The 17,335-nt window shown below is 41.2% G+C and overlaps 1 protein-coding gene and 1 pseudogene across 1 annotated transcript in view; one reads left to right on the top strand and one right to left on the bottom strand.

Moving 5' to 3' along the window:
* Positions 1-17,335, top strand: part of PRCP (prolylcarboxypeptidase) — a 275,945-nt gene that overhangs the window by 144,794 nt on the left and 113,816 nt on the right. The gene's annotated exons all lie outside the window — the stretch shown is intronic.
* The window catches only part of LOC136388060 (rho GTPase-activating protein 20-like), a 91,015-nt pseudogene that overhangs the window by 56,708 nt on the left and 16,972 nt on the right, over positions 1-17,335 (bottom strand).

The raw sequence follows: 17,335 nt of genomic DNA, 5'->3' as shown, positions 1-17,335 counted from the left end.
ATGGTACCTTACTTAAAACTTATTTTAATCATTGAGGTTAAATTATTTACATTTTATCCTCATTTCTAGTGTATTTTCTTAATTGTGGTCATATGAGCAGAGATTGTATTATTTAGGCTCTAAAAACAAAATTCATATTGTGCCAAAACTATACTGGCATTCATCAAATCATATTCTTCACAAAACTGTTATGAAATTCAAACTTTAGAAAATGGTTTAAACCTTACAATGACTAGGACACTGTGCCAAGTGTTGGTTGTGGAGAAATATTTAAAAAGGACCCTTCTAGTCCTAAAATGTTTACTGTCTGATTAGGTAGACAACTAATCGATAAATGAAACACATACAAGCAGAAATATTGGGGGAATAATTTCTAAATTGTACAAGAATTAATTACTATATTTTTAAAGGAAGTTTGGTCAAATTGTCTTTAAGGTAGTGGATCAAATAAGTATGTCTAGATAGAAAACTCAAACAATAGGGAGTCTGAAAACAGAAATGAAAAAGGTCATTAAAAAGCTATTTTTACTATTTTTGTTTCACCTGATAAACTAAAAAAGTTGCAGAATTTTTCCATTCATTGTGTTGTGGGAAAAAATTCAATAATACCCTTTTAGACAATTACTGTTAGTTATTCCTTTTGCTGTTTTCATAGTATTTAGTATTTCTTTTATGATACTTGTCACCTAGTTTGCTTTGTCTCTCTCCTGCTTGACTTGCAGTACAGTGAATTCATGTTTTATGGATAACTGAATGAAGAAGCATCAGAAATGAATAAATACTAAAGTTAGGCAAACATAATGATAGACTTGAGAACAATTTCACATGTGGTATTTCTTGCTGTTTACCTTCTCAATTTTTTCAGGAAGGATAGTGAAATAGTATTTCATTTCTTTCAGCTCCATTATAATTTGCAAATCATATTCCAATTAATAACCTCAGTACATTTACTTAATTATCAGTTGTTTATTGTGTAGCTGCCAAATACCAGATGCTGGGGACCATATTAAGTGATGGACAGAATAGACAAGGTTCACCTGACCTGTGGTGGTGCAGTGAATAAAGACTTAACCTGGAATGCTGAGGTCATCGATTAAGAACCCCAAGCTAGGTAGGCCCTGGCGGGTTGTCTCAGTGGTAGAGCATCGGCCTGGTATGCAGGAGTCCGGGTTCAATTCCCGGCCAGGGCACACAGAAGAAGCGCCCATCTGCTTCTCCACCCCTCCCCCTCTCCCTCCTCTCTGTCTCTCTCTTCCCTCCCACAGCCGAGGCTCCATTGGAGCAAAGATGGCCCAGGCACTGAGGATGGCTCTGTGGCCTCTGCCTCAGGCAAGGCCCCAGAGGGGCAGAGCATCGCCCCCTGGTGGGTGTGCCGGGTGGATCCTGGTGGGGCGCATGCGGGAGTCTGTCTGATTGCCTCCCTGTTTCCAGCTTCGGAAAAATGGAAAAAAAAAAAAAAAAAAAAAAAAAAAAAAAGAACCCTAAGCTTGCCCAGTCAACACATGTATAAGAAGTAACTACTACAAGTTGATTCTTCCCACTCCCCTCACCTTTTCTCTCTTTCTCTTCTCTCTAAAATTAATAAATAAAATCTACCTTTTAAAAAAATAGACAAGGTCCCTACCTAGTCACTAGACTTGTAATTAGACCTGTCTAATGCAACAGATATTAAACCAATAGTCACACAAAAAAATTAACTAAAATTGTGGTGAATTTTATAAAGAAAACAAATATAATACCATGAGAAAGTATAACAGGGGGACTGACCTATATATAGTCTTACCTTGGGAGGACAGTGAGACATAGAACATAGTTTAAAAATGTAACCTTTAAAAAAAAGTACTTTATCTCAGAGTTGTCAGATTAAAGATAATTTTTATTTCCTTTAAATATTTAAAATATCTTCTAAATGAATTACTTTTGTAGTTAGAATAGTTATATATATATATATATATTAAAAATACTATATATAGTATTACAGGTTAGGGAAATTAGCAATAGCATACAAACAAAATCCTGGATCTGTTCAATTTCTCATACATGAAAGTAGAAACAAGGAGGATGAGATAGAGACAGAGGGAAAAAAAGTAAATATTAGGGTAAGTTGTTGGGAACTAATTAGGGTCTCTGTTAGCTATTGTTTTGAACACCTAGACACTGCTGAGCCAATGTCCAGGAATAAAGACTCTGATAGACTTACTTATGGGGGGATTTAGGTGGACACACCAAAGCAGTTTTTCAGTTTAACAGAGAATATTAAAAGTACTTGCTTTCGCTCTTTCTAATGAAGACATATAGGGAGCTAAACTATTATCAAAGAAAGATGTTTTAGTAATTTACATGGAAAATTACAATCACAGAGAACGGATACATCTTAAGCCATATTTTCTTTGGGTATAACTATACATTACACCAAATATAAACAAAATTGCTTGAAGAAGGGTGAATTAGGTGAATCAAAATTTAATGGAATGAGGCTGGTATAGCTGATGCAGCCTTTTCACAATAGAGATGAGTCAATGAGCCCAGACATATAAGCTCATTGATTACCACCCCTACATCCCATTTTCATATGAGCCAAGTGGTTCTCAAACTTCAGCGTGCATCAAAATCACTTGGAGGGCTTGATAAAACATTAATTTCAAACAGGGATAGCAATTCCCCTGACAATCAGTGTCAGAGTCTATGAAGGCACTTGATAAACAACTCAGTTTTGACTTGTTAGTAAATAACATAAAACATTAATTTTATGTAAAAACAAATGCAAATACATTGTGCAGTAGAATGCAAAACTTATATGAAATTTTAATTCATAAAGCTAATGACTTCAAAGTCTGTTTTCTGTTTGTTTAATTTTTGCTTTGGACAGGCTCTTCTGACCAGTTCCCAAATGTCAAAGTCTAAGTTTGATTCTCTCTCTCATGAAGAGTCTTTAGTGAAAAATTTTTAAGGGCTGCTTTATAGAAATATGAATCTAACTGAGAATGATATGAATAATCTGATTGTTTAAAATGTTACTTACCACTAAGAAAACATAATAACACATAACCATATTAACAACAAAAATGTAAGCATAGCTTTTTCTTTCTTACTGACCCTAGACTTAAAATACATTAATCTGCACCAATGATCATGTTGTTTAGAGCGTCAATGTGTGAGAAGCCATACTATAAACTGGGAAATAAGAAACCTTACATCCATATTACTACTGTGTACTGGGCTGTTTTAGAAAATTTCCTGACACTTCTGTCTTCCCCCCACCAAAATAATCAGTTCACCTGGAGTCAAGAGTTACCGGGAGAATTACAGACACAACCCATCAGCAGAGTGAATGTATCTCTTTACAAACAGAAATTCTGGCAACATATAGAAACTGCTGTAAATTATACCTTACAACATAGACGAATAGGTTGTCTTCTGAAGTTAGCTTCTAGAGCAAAGAGATGAGATTAAAATTTAGCAGCTTCTAAATGCAATGTGGTGTCCTGAATTGGATCTTGGAATAAAACGGACATTAGTAGAAAAACTGATGAAATTCAAATACAGCCTGGATTTTACGTAATAGTAATTTACCAATGTTGGTTATTGCATTTTGACAAATGTACTATGGTAATATACAATTACCATTAGGGAAAAGTGGATAAGGGATATATGGGAATTCCCTGTGCAATCTTTGTAACATTTCTATGATAGGAATTATTTCAAAATAAAAATAAAAAATTTAAAAACCATTACCTTCAATAAAATATATTATATTTTTTTGATTTGATGCCAAGTCCCCAAATAAGTTTTTGTTGTTGTTGTTGCTGTTTTTTACAGAGACAGAGAGAGATTCAGAAACAGGAATGGAGAGATGAGAAGCATCAATCATTAGTTTTTCGTTGTGCATTGCGACACATTAGTTATTCATTGATTGCTTTCTCATATGTGCCTTGACCGGGGGCCTTCAGCAGACCGAGTAACCCCTTGCTTGAGCCAGTGACCTTGGGTCCAAGCTGGTGAGCTTTTGCTCAAAACCAGATGAGCCCGTGCTCAAGCTGGTGACCTTGGGGCTCAAACCTGGGTCCTTGGCATCCCAGTTCGACGCTCTATCCACTGCGCCACTGCCTGGTCAGGCCCCAAATAAGTTTAAAGTATGCTTATGGATTCCAAATTTTTCCCCTTGTTGTTTAAACTAGACATTTGAAATGCCTTGCCGTGGTCATTTATCATTAATAAGTTTGTTATACTTATTAGATATTTGGTCTTGTTATATTTGGATATTTTAGGTCAGATACTCATTTTTAAAAATAGAATTCTCAGCTTTTATTATTCACTTTTTTCTTTGTATCAAAATAAGCAGATTGCAAAGACTTCCTCTCACATAATTAAAATATGACCAGGGAAGAAAAGATAAGTTTAACACTTACTACAATAATTTGGAATAAGGTATCTATCATTCTTAAAGTTACTTTTCAGCAAACAAAATATGTCATTGTTTCCAAAAACCAGTAGATCTTTTCAATTAAATGTAATTCCAGAAAAAGTAGAAAAACACAAAATGAGATCATTTCTTGAATCCAATGTTTTTAGTAGATTAAGAATCTTTTAAAACAGTAATCTCTGAATTTCTGTAAAATTGAGGGAGAAATTATCATCAGTGTATGAGTATACTGCCCACATCTAATCAGGGACATTTCTGACAGTGGGGGTGCGGTCTTCACTGCTGGCAGAGCAAATAATTGTTCTGTAGTAAGGGAGTGTATTTTTTTGCGTTTCTTCGAAATAGTGGTTAAACTCACACACAGTGAACCTCAATGAACTCTGAGAAGTAAAGATGCATCAGTCATGAGAAACTAGTAAGATTTAGTAAGTTCTTACAGCCTGTCAAATACTGATGTCTGGGTATGTGTCTGAGGTCAACTGAGTCAATTTGGTCAGAATGGTTCAAATTTAGATAAGAAAATCTCATACAATCAATTAAACTGAGTTAATGGATCTTTTGATTTGAGAATATGGACTGGATCTGATAATAGGAACACAATGAAAATATAATGCCTAGCCCTGGCCAGTTAGCTCAGTGGATAGAGTGTCAGCCTGGTGTGTGGATGTCCCAGGTTCAATTCCCAGTCAGGGCACACAGGAGAAGTGACCGTCTGCTTCTCTCCTCCATCTTCTCCCCCCCCCCCTCTCTCTTCCCCTCCAGTGGCTTGACTGGCTCAGGTATTTCTCCCTGGGTACTGAGGATAGCTTGGTTTAGTTGAGCATCCACCCAGATGGGGGCTGGGTGGATCTCAGTCGGGGCACATGCGGGAGTCTGTCTATCTTCCCTTCTCTCACTTAAAAACAATGAAGACTCTGTCTAAAGCAGTGGTAGTCAACCTGGTCCCTACCACCCACTAGTGTGCGTTCCAGCTTTCATGGTAGGTGAGAGTGGAGCAATCAAAGTATAAATAAAAAGATTTAACAATAGTAAGTTGTTTTATAAAGATTTATTCTGCCAAACTTAGTGAAAATCCGATATAAAGTACTTGGTAAGTAATTATGATTATATGTTTTAACTTGCTGTAATTCTGCTTTATAAATTTTATAAAGTAAAGTTAGCCTGACCAAGTGGTGGCACAGTGGATGGACCGTCGGACTGGGATGCGGAGGACCCAGGTTCGAGACCCCGAGGTTGCCAGTTTGAGTGCGGGCTCATCTGGTTTGAGCAAAAGCCCACCAGCTTGCACCCAAGGTCGCTGGCTCCAGCAAGGGGTTACTCAGTCTGCTGTAGCCGCACAGTCAAGGCACATATGAGAGGGCAATCAATGAATCAATGAACAACTAAGGTGTCGAAATGCTCAGTGAAAGGCTGATGATTGATGCTTCTCATCTCTCTCCGTTCCTGTCTGTCCCTCTCTATCCCTCTCTCTGACTCACTCTCTGTCTCTGTAAAAAATAAATAAATAAATAAAAATAAATAAATATAAAGTTACTTCCCTACTTTATAAATCACTATTACTGTGGAACCGGTGGGCGGTTAGAAAATTTTACTACTAATAGAGATACAAAAGTGGGCGGTAGGTATAAAAAGGTTGACTACCCCTTGTCTAAAGCATGACTTGCTTTAAATGTTAAAATTAGAAAAAATATAAACCCCAAACACCCCTCTTGTTAGAAAGACTGATTGTGGCCTATGACTAAAATCTCAAATTTCCAATTCTACATTAATTATGTTTTATAAACTTTTCAATGTTAAACAAAAATTGGGCTCATAACTCAATTGTACAAAGGCAATATTGCTCTGGGGACATTGTTAACTCTGGAGAACGGTATTTTGTTCAACAGATAGCATGGATTTTATACATATTATTAATGCCTTGAAAAACCAAACAACTTTAAACATTGGCAGCAGTTTCTGCAAGTACAAAAATACACATTTATTACATAACATATGGCAGTAAAATTTGATAAGCTATACAAACTCAAAGCATTTTAGATAAAACATCAGTCTAAATATTACATCGGTTAACAGAGTATAATGAAATGACATGTTCTTCACACTCATACAATATAATATATACTTCAGAACAGTGATTTTTCAATTGATGTGCCGCAAAATTTTTTTCATTAGAAATGACACATTTTATGGCCCAGCTCTATTCTCCATCTAAAGACAACTGCCCAGAGGGGCTCAGGATGTTGAAGCCACTTGGACACAACACTAGGTCTTCTCCTTTCCCTTCCCCATGTCTCAGCCTTTGTCTGAAAATTCCTCCTAAGGACTGAACAACAGGCCAGGCCTGAATCCAGGGCTATGTGGCTGAGTCTTTGTGTCCCTGTTCCTGCCCAGCAGTGCCCTGGAGAGTGTGGCACGGGGCCTGCCTGCGCCTGCAATGGCCATTGGAGGCAAAGTCTATAGTGCCCGGAGCAGGCCTGGGTACAGTTTCACTTTTGCCACCAGCATATCCAGGGACCCACTAAAGTCCTTGGGTGACATGGGTAATTTTCATCACAGCACATCCTAGGGTATCAGGTGAGTTTTTCTAAACATTGTAGTATTATTAGTCACAAGACTCATTGCATATTCAAAGTTTTCAGTTTTTGTGTGTAGAAACTAATGAATGGTGAGACAGTTTAAATTGTGTAAGATTTCATTTCAATGGTTTAGTTTTGAACTTTTGACAAGTGTGTTCACAAATAATTTCAAATACTGCTCATATTTTCTTTCGATAGGTAAAAATTATTTTTTTCTTCTTTTTATTTGTAGCCACTAACAATCCAATTAACAGGGAAAAAAAAAGAAAAAGAAACTGAGAAGACAGTGAAGAAAGGGATGTAGGCAGGTATGTTGAGTGCTGCTCTGCCCAGCACATCAGCAGCTGACACTTCATCTGGTACCTTAACTGGCACTGGTTCTTCTAAAGCTAAATGAAAGACTATTGTTCATTATTATGAAGATTATTTGTCATTTGGCTTTATATCAGTGAAGAAAATCCATCAAGACCCTCATGCTTAGTTTGTGGTGAAAAATTAAACCAAGCTATGGTTCTAAGTAAATTAAAAAGACATTTGCAATATAAATGGTCTCACTTATGTGAAAAGCCAATTGAACATTTTAAGATACTTGTACTGCACAAGGCTAATCAAGTAAAAAGATGGACTAAATTTTAATGGTATCGGAAAAAGCACAAGAAGCAAGTTACATAATCACAGAAATTATTGCCAGAAAAATGAAAGAGATCTCACACAATTGCAGAATCAGTAATTTTACCAGCATGCTGTAAATTGTAAAAATCATATTTGGCAAAGAATATGAAAAGAAGGTTTTATAAATTCCAATGTCAGATAGCAGCATAGTCAATGTATTCAGGGTTTGTCCCAAGAGGTTGACTTATAAGTGACATCTCACATTAAAGAAGAAGGTATATCTGCTATTCAACTGGATGACTCAACTGATGTCACTGGCAAAGCTCAACTTTTAGCATTCAGTAGATTTATTTATATATATAAAAAAGATATTATTTTATTTTGTGTTATGTTTCTTTTTTTGAGGAGTAGATGTGAGGGGAGAGAGAGGCATCAACTAATTGTTTCACTTTAGTTGGCACCCATTGACTGACTTTCATATATACCCGGTCTCAGGATTGAACCATTAACTTTGGGTTCAAGCTAGTAAACTTGGGATAGAGCTGGTGACTTTGGTGCTCTGGGAGGACGCTCTATCTACCCCAAGGTGCTGGTTTGAGCCCCACTCAGGGCCGGACCCCAAGGGTACTAGCTTAATACCCAAGGTCACTGGTTTGAGCCCCAGTAAGGGGCTCAACATAATCAACAGTTCAAATGCCATATAAATGTTTACCTGAAACCTATGTACTCTTATTGATCAATGTCACCCTGTTAAAGTTAATTTTCTAAATAAAATTAAAGCAAAGAAGCAATCAGGCCTGGCCGGTTGGTTCAGCAGTGGAGCGTCGGCCTGGCGTGTTGGGGACCCGGGTTCGATTCCCGGCCAGGGCACATAGGAGAAGCGCCCATTTGCTTCTCCACCCCCCCCTCCTTCCTCTCTGTCTCTCTCTTCCCCTCCCGCAGCCGAGGCTCCATTGGAGCAAAGATGGCCCGGGCGATGGGGATGGCTCCTTGGCCTCTGCCCCAGGCGCTAGAGTGGCTCTGGTCGCGGCAGAGTGACGCCCGGAGGGACAGAGCATCGCCCCCTGGTGGGCGGAGCGTCGCCCCTGGTGGGCGTGCCGGGTGGATCCCGGTCGTTCGCATGCGGGAGTCTGTCTGACTGTCTCTCCCCTTTTCCAGCTTCAGAAAGATTAAAAAAAAAAGAAAAAAAAGAAGCAATCAATGGCAAAGTTAAATGGAACAATGAGTTAATGCTTTTCTCTTTTGCTCTCTCTCTGTCTTTCTGTCTCTCTCAAAAAAAATATCAACAGAGTCTGACCTGTGGTGGCGCAGTGGATAAAGCGTTGACCTAGAAATGCTGAGGTCGCCGGTTAGAAACCCTGGGCTTGCCTGGTCAAGGCACATATGGGAGTTGATGCTTCCAGCTCCTCCCCCCTTCTCTCTCTCTGTCTCTCCCTCTCCTCTCTAAAATGAATTAAAAAAATAAAATAAAATAAATTCTAAAAAAAAAATATCAACAGATACTACCTCATTTGGGTTAACACTTAAAAGTGAATTTCTCAATATTAAAAAAACACACAAGAGAAGCACTGCTTTCTTTTCCTACATCATATTGTGCAAATCAAGCTTTCCCAATGAATAACATAAGAACAAAAATAGATTGTGGCTAGAAATCCTGGCAAAAATTTAAGAGTATGCCTGTCCAAAATTTGACCTCACATAAAAGACATTCCAAAACGTCAGGCTCACATATCTCATTAAATATTAAATGCAAGTAAATTAGAGGATAATAATATAAATTGTTTCAAATAATTGCAAAGTATCATGAATAAATTTTTTATAATGAATTAAAAAAAATTGCTTTGGAGCAAAAAAGGTAGGTAATAACTTTTTTTTTTTTTGTAAATCAATCAAAATTATACCTATTTTTGTCAGATAGGCAACAAATGTAATTGTTTCTGGCAAGTTGCAGAATTTTTTTTTTTTTTTTTTTATTTTTATTTTGAGAGAGAGAGAGAGAGAGAGAGAGAGGAAAAGAGCGAAAGAAAGGAGAAGAACAGGAAGCATCAACTCTCATTTGTGTCCCGACCAGGCAAACCCAGGGTTTTGAACCAGTGACCTCAGCAAGTGAGGTCGAGGCTTTTATCCACTGTGCCACCACAGGCCAGACGGTAAGTTGCAGAATTTTAGTTATCCGTTTGTGTGCCACGAGAGACAAAATGTTGACTTGAAAATCATGGCTTTACAGCATTATTAACAAATTATTGACATTAAGTATCACAGAGTATCTAAAAAATACACACACATACGCAGAGAATAAAGATGGTTATTTAAGAAACTCAACATCTTTTTTTTTCCATGCCTCAAATTGACTAGATGATTTTCTACTCATCCATATGAGAAAAGAAATTGCTGGAACTATTATTTTGTTAAGTAGAGAGGAAAGTCCTTCCAGAAAGGCACTCTAAGCTGGAAGAGCTTCACTCAAAATTTGCAGTTCTGACAGTAGTGTTGCCTGAAGGACAAGGGAAATCCAGTTGACTATTTACCACAGAAGATGCATATAGGCCTGAGGAGTCTGAATATAGGAGTGGTCGCTTACAAGTCGACATCTACTTCAAATGTGTGATAGACATGGACGTTGTCATGAAAGAGATCTTTAAACCCAAAGTTCTAAATCTAATTATAATGCTAAGGGCAAACAGGGCCATGTACCTTCAAGGTAGGTGGCATCAATAGCTAATACTGGAAAAGAAATATTTTACAGAAAACATTACTTTTTCCTCTATAACTGAGAATTGCAACATTTAGGAAAACAGAGAAAGGACATGTTTTTTTATTTTATTTTAATTTTTTTGTGACAGAGACAGAGAGAGACAGAGAGGGACAGATAGGGACAGGCAAGCAGGAAGGGAGAGAAATGAGAGGCATCAACTCTTCATTGTGGTACCTTAGTTTCTTATTGATTGATTTCTCACATGTGCCTTGACCGTGGGGCTACAGCAGACCGAGTGACCCCTTGCTCAAGCCAGTGACCTTGGGCTCAAGCTGGTGAGCCTTGCTCAAACCAAATGAGCCTGCGCTCAAGTTGGCGACCTTGGGGTTTCGAAACTGGGTCCTCCGCGTCCCAGTCTGACACTCCATCCACTGCACCACCACCTGGTCAGGCAGGGAAAGGACGTTTGACATGAAAGGGCCATCTGATGGTGGACTAAAGAGACTCAATAGATTCTGAGCTTCTTTTTTTTTTTTTTTTTAAAGAGACAGAGAGAGAGTCAGAGAGTGGGATACATAGGGATAGACAGACAGGAACGGTGAGAGATGAGAAGCATCAATCATCAGTTTTTCATTGTGACACCTTAGTTGTTCATTGATTGCTTTCTCAACATGCTTTGACCGTGGACCTTCAGCAGACTGAGTGACCCCTACCTTGGGCTCAAGCTGGTGAGCTTTGCTCAAACCAGATCAGCCTGCGCTCAAGCTGAGAGCTGGCGACCTTGGGGTATCGAACCTGGGTCCTCCGCATCCCAGTCTGACGCTCTATCCGCTGTGCCACCACCTGGTCAGGCTCTGAGCAACTTCTTATAAGTTAAAGTGAGGGAAGACGCATATCCATTCCTGACTATCCCTTCATTCTGGCTAACAAGGCCTCATAATCCAAGGGACATTCCAGCTGATGTACCAGTGTAATCTTTAAGGCAAGAGAAGGGAGAAATGTCCATGGATATGAAATAAGCCAATGGGGTAGAGTAAATCAATGGGGTACAAACTATCTGTAAACCATGAATCATTTGGACAAAATTATTTAAAAACTTCTAGAGGTAAGGAAATACAAATCTAGTGACTGTCTGAGAAAAAGGCCTGATCACCACTTTGCTGGGTCTTCTATCCTACAAGATCTTTATACACTGGCATCCTCTCAATTTCTCCACAGCCAAATGATTATCAGAAAAAAAATGGTTTATCAATAATGTTTTCTTGCTGACTATCCTAAGAAACAGGACTGCTGAGGAACATGTGACAGGCTCTGACCACATACATGTTGGCAAGAGCATTATTCTTGTAACACAGGATCATTGTCACAGACTTTCTTCACACCCAGGTAATGAATGCTTTCAGGCCACCTTTGAAAGGACACTGAGATGAGTCACTTATTTCCTTCTCTCTCTTCACAGCTGTTTCCTGGAGGCTTTGCAGAGCAATGCAGCACTAGCAGTGCAGCAGTAATAGAAAAACAAATCAAATAACACACCACCACAGGGCCGATGTCATGACACTCATGGTTCTTGAGTCACTCTAGTTGTTCCAGTCTAGCTACATCAATGGGCTGTCTTTGGCAATGATCCTGTGAGGGCATGTGACTATAAGAATTCAGAAAAATGGCTACTGGTGTGGCTTCAGGGAAATATCTCACAAGATTCCCTTCCTTACTGGGCATGCTTTTTTTTCTTACTGCTTTGATTAGTGGCATTTTTCTTGCCTATTACAGGTATTCCAGGGACTATGGACGGTTTCTCTGGAAGCTTGCCTCTCCCTAGCCCCCATTCTTTACTCACAATACCCTGGCCTTCTTGGGAGACTAATCTTATATAATGCATGTTTTCTCCACAGAAGCTATTTTCTCTAACTCTCTGAAAGTATCTCTAGAATGACATGATGGGACCACCAGGCCCATGATCTAAAAAGGAACAATCTTCCAAACACTGAGCTGATGCAATAGTTTCAACTAAAAGTTTTGCCAAATGGTCTCTATAAAGAGAATTACTTTGTGGTCCTAAGTATTAGCCGTGTTTACCTTTATGCTCTCTGTCCCAGGGATTTCATACAAAAGGGTCAGAGCAATTATTGTCTGGATGTCATTGTTAGCCCAGTTTCTCCTACTCTGGTAGACATCAGACTCTGGTGGTAAAATGTCTTTGGTTGCATGTTTTCCCCCACCATCACTAAGCGCTGAAGGCCCTGAGTCTGGGCTGAACACATCATCCACAACCAAAGGGCTGGGGGAGGACCTCAGACAAGGCAGAGTCCCAGGAGAGCACTGCCCATTTTTCTCCCCTTCCCACTGAGATTTCATACAAAGTTTGAGTCTGTCTTCCATGAGACTGAATGAACAGCTATTGTGTTTCTCTGAGTCTTGCTTGGGATGAGCTATACTGCTGGGTGGTCTGCACAGCCCCAAGTCCTTCCTCTACTTCAGACTGGGCTGTGCACACAGCTCCCAGTCCTTTTGTTGCAGCAAACTGGGCTGTGTGCACAGCTACAATTACTTCCATTGCAGCAGACTGGGCTTTCTGCACAGCAGCAAGTCCATCTGCTGTCACAAACAGGGTTGTCTGCAAAGCTCAACCTGGGCCATCTGTATAGCTATGGGCTTCTCCGTTGCCTCCACCTGGGAGATTTGCACAACTTCAAAGGCTTCTTTTCTGACAAACAGCACTGTGTGTACAGCTCCTAGTTCTTCTACTGGCCCAAACTGATCTGTCTGCATATGTTCAAGTTCACTCTTTGCCATACTCTGTGCAGCCTGCACACCTCTTAGCCCTTTCATTGCTATCATCTGAGCTGTCTGAACGGCTCCAAGTCCTTTCTTTGATTCAAAATGGGGCACCTGCGCAGCTCCAAGTGCTTCCTTTACATCACACTGGGCTGTCTTCACAGCTCCAAATCTTTCTATAGCCTGTACCTGGGCTGTGAACAAGGCTGGATCAGCCATGAATAGGGCTGCCTGCACGGCTCCCAGCCCTTTTGTTGCCTCTAACAGGGCTGCCTGCACTGCTCCAACTCCCTCTACAGCCTGTAACTGGACTGTCTCTACAGCTCCAAGCCCTTTGGTTGACCTCGGGAGCATGTCTTTCTGTTTCTCTTGCAGTGAGTTGGCTTCTGTGAAATCAGAAGCACAGGGAGGTGGCTCTGGTTTCTTTCAGAGATGCTGTTTTCTTTTCCACTGTTCTAGATGCCCTTGCTTAATTTTTGAAGGACCAGTTTCTCGAACTAGCCAAGCCATTTCTCAACCATTTGCTGGGTGGAGAGTTACAGAACGCAATTTTGAATGTTACTTTATGGTGCCACTTTTTGTATAAGTCAGGCGGCTGCCGCTTTGCCCTAAGGAGGTAACCAGTTCTCCAGACGTGAGACTGGAACTGCAAAAACCAGAAGGAAGTTCTTCCTACTTTCTTTGAGCCTGAAAAGTGCAGACTATGGGAGAGGAAGGCTCGGTGGGTGAGCTGAGAAAAAGCACAGTCTTCAGAGCACATAGATGAGCTATTAATAGATGGTGAAGGGCCCAGGGAGGACAAGCAAATACTCCATCTTGAGGGTAAAAACTCCTCACTGTTCGGTTTTGTGGTGCTGTTCTTGCCTCCTTGGTCTCCATGACCACTCTGATGAATGAGCTTTTGCCTCTTCATTTGCAAAGGCTTCTGCTGCTGGAGAGAACTCTCCGCTCCATGCAAGTGACCGGCTCTCTATATAGCTAGCTTTTCTGTGTTTCTGTGAAAATATCTTCCTGAGAGGGCTCAGTTTGCAGAGCTGGTCATCCATGTTGGCTCTGGGCAGTGCCACCGCCCCTCTGAACTCTTGAGGGCATCCGCTGTGTGTGGTGGGGGATGTCCAGATGGATCCGAATCAAAGGGCTGGTTCCGGGGATGATCATGGGGGGGACCTGTGACTGTAAAATGCCACAGAAATGGCCACAGGCTTGGCTTTAGGGAGAACCTTCACATGATTTCCTTTATGACCCAAATAGCTTTTCTCCTTAGTATTTTTATTATTGGCATTTTTCTTGATATCAGTGCCTCTGACTAAACTCTGGTTAAAATATCCCTCCTCCTATAAGGGTTCACTCTGCTTCAGAAGGTCCTCATCCTTTTCTGAGAGAATTGTATCACAGCTGGACTTGCGCAGCTTTTTCTGGTAAAACTGCCTGAGGGAGGACAGCTTTGAACCTCGGTGGTCGGTGCTGGGCTCCAAGTAGCGCCACTGTCCCCTCAGGCTTTCTGGAGCACCTGCTGCAGCTGTGGACAGACAGCTGGGCGTGTGCATGCCAGATGGGGCGTTGGCATGGTCCCTTAGAGTGGCCTCTCTGTACACAGCTGTAATGGTCATTGGCTTGGATTCCAGAGGCCACTGCTTTCAAATGTATTCATGTTTAGAACAGTCTAAGTCAAAGTCACTTGGGGTTAAAGACCTTTTATCTCAGGCTGGTTGAGGTCATGGTCACTAAGGGTTAAGACAGACTCCATGCTTCCGCTCCCTGACCAAGGTTCTTTACCAGGTCACCACTGGAGCATCAACATCCTCATTCAGCTCATTTACCAAACTGTCATAAGAGAAGTGAGTCACTTGTAAGCAAGAGATATGGGAGGTGCTCTCTGATGTCACACCTCACTGAAACCTCTCCAAGGAAAGAAGTGATTTCTTTTCCAAATAGTCTACAGCAATTTTCAATAAAAATATTAAAAAAGTTAAACAAGCAGAGTGACATTTTTTTTATAAATTCATTTTCTAGTTCTGGGCTGGAGGAAGGAGGAGGCTGAAGAATGCTTGGAACCAAACACACTGCTAAATTAAATGCCCTCATCTGATTGGATGAGGAATTATGCATGGTGTTGTGTAATACCCCAAAAAGATACTTTAGGAAAACCACATTGGCTCTTGGAAGCTGGCTTAACTACCTTTGAATTGTGTTTATTTCCTCTTCATCATTTCTTGATCTATTACATAGACACAGTGAACATAGAGATCTGATGATAAAATACTTCCAGGAATATTTCATAGAAAATCCTTTAAAACAGACACTACCACAAAAATAGATTCAAGGCTTGACCTGTGGTGGGTCAGTGGATAAAGTGTTGACCTGGACCACTGAAATCACTGGTTTGAAACCCTGGTCTTGCCTGGCCAAGACACATATGGGAGTTGATGTTTCCTGCTTCTCCCCCCTTCTTTCTCTCTCTTTCTCCTCTCTAAAATGAGTTAAAAAATAGATTCATGGTTGAGGTGTACTTCAACTCCAGAATTCAGTTGCTCTTTCAGCTCTCTGCAAGATTTCACACTGGCTGTCTGTCTGGAGATGCCCTTTGTGAGGGGTCCTTTCTGATGAAGGACAAAAAGCATATCCGAGACGGGTTTGGGCAGATTGTCATTCTCACACTATTTGGCAGAGACACTCCAAAGAGCTGTGCTGACATAGGAGAGGTTGGCAACACAGGCAAGTTATCCAGGGGAGTGCTAGAACCCCACCAAAAGGCCCACTTGGTGATAGATCTTCTCCTTTTAAACGTCTTCCAACTCGAATCACTCAGATGCTGGGCCGCAGCCAGGCAGTGGGGCCGCAGGGTGAACCAGCACTGCATCTGCTGGGGCAGCTGTTCCGTGAGGAAGGGCTCTTGGAGGCTGGAAGGGCTGGCAGAGTCCTCTGAGCCCTGTGTCAGCAGAGCAGTGTCTCAAAGATGGCTCATTTTAATTCCATAGGGATATTCATGCCCAATAAGTGGGTATGGTGCCACTTCTCGGCCAGAACTGACCCATAACTGGTAATCTCCCTCAGAGACAGTTATCCCTAGCATTGCTCATGACAGGTTGATAACTTCATTTGCTGTCTCTGAATTCCTTATTTTATAGTTTAAGAATAGGCACCATTCCCAGTGTCCTTGGTGAAGATTCTGAGGGGAATGCTTTTTGGATAGTCCTTCCCCTTCTCGAGATGGTTGTGTCTTTGAAGGGAAGAGAGCCAGTTGTCCCTCTTTTCTGGGGAACTGAAAGTGGATACAAAGTTCACCATGGGCCAGCCCAGGACGAAGGACCTCATGGCATTGGTATGGCCTTCTCCCACTTCATCCACACAGCTCGCTGTCCACATGTCACTTAATTTTATCATCTTAAACTGGTTGTTATATTTAATTTTGGCCACAACAAACAGAACATTGGACAGGGAAAGATGCTGCTACCATCTCTGCAGGCCTTTTCTGAGTTCCACTTGGCCATCAAGTAGCAGAGTCCTACTGGAGGACACAAATAATGACAGAAATGCACAAGTGTCTATGCTAACTAAAGGACTATCCTTGGCACTAAGCCATTCTTGTAGGGCTTTATCCAGGGAAAGAGATGAGGTGATCCTCCTCCTTCCTGCTAGTGATTTCATTTTCTTTATGGTGGGTTGCTGAGTCCCGCTAGAAAGCGTCAGCCCTGATAACTCGGAAACTGATCTCTTGGTCAAGAGATGGTGCGAGCCCAGACTGGGGAAACCCAGGGACCCAGCACCTGGAGGGGCTGGGGTAAGGTGGTGTCTCAATTCTGCCCCCCGCCAGCTGGGGAAAAGGGCTTCCTATCTACCTCTGTGTGGATGGAAATGAAGACAGAAGCTGCTGGCTCCAATCAGACAGTGTCTAGACTCAGACACAAAGAGTACGCAAAGAGTATCACAAAGAGATCACAAAGTACCAGGGAGATCTGGGAGAAGGTGAAGGGTATGGGGGTGACCTAGAGGACAGAGGTGCTGCTGGTCTGGTCGTCAGGGCTGGGCTGGTAAGGTGGGAGCACTAGAATTAGAACTAAGGTAGTGGGCTGTGAGCCTCCAAGGTTAAACTCCCACTCCAACCCCAGTGGTAGGCTTGTGGCATGCCCTGGTTGTGGACACGGAGGGGACACATAACGTGCGAGTATACTACGGGGGCAGTGGCTCCAGTGGCATTGTGAGGCCTGCCTCAGTGTCCTCACTTGTGTTGTGCCAGAGCTTCCTTGGGGT

This window comes from Saccopteryx leptura, chromosome 1, assembly GCF_036850995.1.
Source record: "Saccopteryx leptura isolate mSacLep1 chromosome 1, mSacLep1_pri_phased_curated, whole genome shotgun sequence".
Classification (NCBI taxonomy): domain Eukaryota; kingdom Metazoa; phylum Chordata; class Mammalia; order Chiroptera; family Emballonuridae; genus Saccopteryx; species Saccopteryx leptura.
This window is presented reverse-complemented; position numbering and strand designations above follow the sequence as displayed.